The sequence below is a fragment of the Mastomys coucha genome, unplaced genomic scaffold (assembly GCF_008632895.1).
Source record: "Mastomys coucha isolate ucsf_1 unplaced genomic scaffold, UCSF_Mcou_1 pScaffold5, whole genome shotgun sequence".
NCBI lineage: Eukaryota > Metazoa > Chordata > Mammalia > Rodentia > Muridae > Mastomys > Mastomys coucha.
The window spans coordinates 1,588,764-1,591,934 of record NW_022196911.1 but is presented as its reverse complement, the minus strand read 5'-3'; the positions used below and the strand labels follow the sequence as shown (position 1 = coordinate 1,591,934).

General features: G+C 36.4%; 1 protein-coding gene across 4 annotated transcripts in view; it reads right to left on the bottom strand.

Annotated features, from left to right (window-relative positions):
• The window catches only part of Esr1 (estrogen receptor 1), a 381,713-nt gene that overhangs the window by 178,904 nt on the left and 199,638 nt on the right, over nt 1-3,171 (bottom strand). The gene's annotated exons all lie outside the window — the stretch shown is intronic.

The following is a 3,171-nucleotide window of genomic DNA, read 5'->3' as shown; positions in this document are numbered from 1 at the left end:
AAAGAAAGAAAGAAAGAAAGAAAGAAAGTGTAGGTATGTATACAACAGGAAAAAATATATTCTGTAGCTAATAAACAGATCTGTGTGCCACAGCAAAGGCACTGTTAGGAAAGGGGGAGAGAGAATGTGGAAGAAAACACTAGGTGTGATTCAGAAAGTGGGAAACAATAAAGGCAAAGGATGGAGGAGACAGCACTGTAGATGCCTCAGGGAAATGTGCCTAATTTTATATGCCATCGCAGACTCATTGCTTAGTAATACTTATTCAATTAGGATCATACTATTCTGTAATTGCATTTTACTTGGAGACTAGATTAAGTACAAAAGGTAAAATGTAAGTGTATTTCACATTACTAACCTTAGCCAACTTATAGGGAGGGGTTAAGGTAAGCTCAATAAAATATTAAAGGTTCTACATTCTCTGACACAACCACCTCAGAGCAGCCATGATATAATCATATTGTTGTTCATATTTGACAAATAATGAAAGCAAGATCTGAAGACATGTTGTATATCTTTGCTCAAGCATATTCAAATTATAGTCTAGATAGTTTTCTACAAAGTAAAGATCAATACCCTACACCAACACTACTAATTGGTATCCATGTATTTATTTGTAAATATCCAAACACAGTTCATGCTTTGACCTTCAGAGTCCTCTAAAGGGTATTAGATGTCTCTGCACAGACATGCTTTCTACAAGACAAAAGTCTACAAAGAAACTGAAGCATCTCTAAGAGACAAGGACTTAAACGACACAGGAGCATCTATTCCCCAGGAACATTAGGGAGAAGATGACACCCCCCCCAAAAAAAAAATATGTCCAGGCGCAAGGAGCTCACTTGGTTCCTGGGAGCAAGGTCAGTTCCAGGGAATGACTTGAGACATCATAAAAATTCTAATCCTAGGTGTGTTGAAACAAAGGTCATCTTTTTACATGGTCGCTTTCCATTGGTTTGACTGTCCAAAATTTGCACTTTGAGCACATTTCCAATTCTCTTGTCTCTCCAAAACCTTCTCATCTAGATGCTCATCAAGATTGTCTGTAAATGATTTTAGAATGAAAAGTTGGACTAGGCATGGCAAAATTTCCAAACAAGGACTGAAGATGTAGCTGTGTGGTTGAGCTCTTGTTTTATATTTGTGAAGCCCTGGGTATAGTCCCTCCTATTTACCAAAATAACCTAAGTAAAACTGTCATCATATAAATATGAAATGAATCTAATAATCATTTGTCTCATGAACCAAGCTTTTAAATGTATAAAAAACTCAATGTAATTCCATATTCTTCTCATGTATTTCACAGAAACTGAACCAATAGGTTGGTTGCCTCCAGGCATGGAAAACACCACTATCACATTGATTCATCACTTGTCCCTCAGCACTTCCTGCCCCTGGAGTCCTCTTAGGAATAGCATGTGTTTTTGTGGTTTCTAATAAACTGGGCCTTGAGTGTTTGAACTAGTTTCTCTGGTACTTATTGAGGAACCTCTGGACAATCCCTATATTCAATTCTTCCTTCCTTTTTCCAGATGGCAGAAACTAGAAAGTTCCACCAGATCTTGAGACTCAAGTCTTAGTCATAATTACTACATGTCTTGTAGAAAATAACTTAGTTATCGTCTCAGGCTCTTGTCAAGCTTGTCCTTTGAATTCTTTCATTTAATGTGGCTAAATAATTTGTGGCAACATCGTGACCACCTGCCCATTGTATTCTCATTGTATTCTCATCACTGATGACGCAGTGATGACAGCATCAGATTCATTTGCATGACAATATGCACTCAGAAGATATCCACACCCCATATATATTAATCAGTTCAGCAAGAAGCTTCAGTTGTTACTATGCTAAATTTAGCTTGAAATAGCAGGACGATCATGAATGTCTAAATAGATAGATGGATAGATAGATAGATAGATAGATATGTGTGTGTAAAAGCATGTATGTGAATATATATATATATATTCCTTCTATTTTCATATTACAATTTCTCCATTGTCTCTATCTGAACTTAAATCATAAAAACATAAAATTTAAGATCTGAATAAGACCATAGGGACTACTGAATCCTGGACCTTCATTTTCCAAAATCAAATACTCAGTATTAGCATGTTTTAGTTCATTTTCCATGATTAAAAGAAAAATTTTAAATCTTGGAGTCTTATAAAATAGGAATATTTATTCCATGTTTTGGAAGCTGATTGTCTAAGACAGAGCCATGCCCCATTGGCTGGCCTCTGCCCATGGCCTCCTGGAAGATGGCATCCTATCATTACAAGAGGAAGCCTGAGACCAGGGAGAAACAAATCCTTCTGTTTAGAAAGAATAATAATAACTGGGATCCCACAAAACTATGCTTATTCCTTCTGAGAGCAGTTCTCTCCAGGACTTTACCATTCCCACTAGGCTCTACTTGAGGTTCCCACATAGAAAGTCCATCCACCAATACATGACCCTTGAGAGCTGAATCATATCAGATCCAAAATAATGAAGAAAAGTGAAGAAATATTCCAAAGGTTCCTAGGCAGTAGGTAAAGGGCTAGGCACATATTGACCAATAGTCAGAACCCCTATTCAAAATGATGACCTTTGGCCTAAAGGAGCAAATGTCCTTTTAAAAGTATATTACTATTGAGTACTTTTAAAATACCTATCATAATGTCTGAATACCCATATACTCTTCTGTACAACCAAGCCAAATCCAGCAACCAGTGCTTTTGTTATGGAGTAGTATACTGTGTCCAGAAGGCACAATTTTAATCTGGGGATATTAATATCTTATTATGCATGAATCTATCTTTGATGATGATCTATGTCATGAACAGGTCAGCTAAGCCATTTAGTACAATGAAAAAACTCATTGATCTGGGAATGGGTCAATCTGGTTCCTTGGCTGAGCAGTTAACTAGCTGTGTGACCCAGGCGAGAACAATGAGCTGTCAAACAATGACGTGAAATAAATTATCCTTAAGTTCTTTTCTAGTCTAAAAACAACTTGTTATCCTAGATGTAGCCGTTGAAACAGAGAATAAGAATAAAAAATTTGTTGAGGTCTTCAACTTATAGAGTTCAAAAGTAGCAATTCATTCGTAGCATTACTCCCAAACCTTGATAATCTATTAGATTCTAACTACAGAAAGAATAATTCTATCCTACAAAACACCAATTAA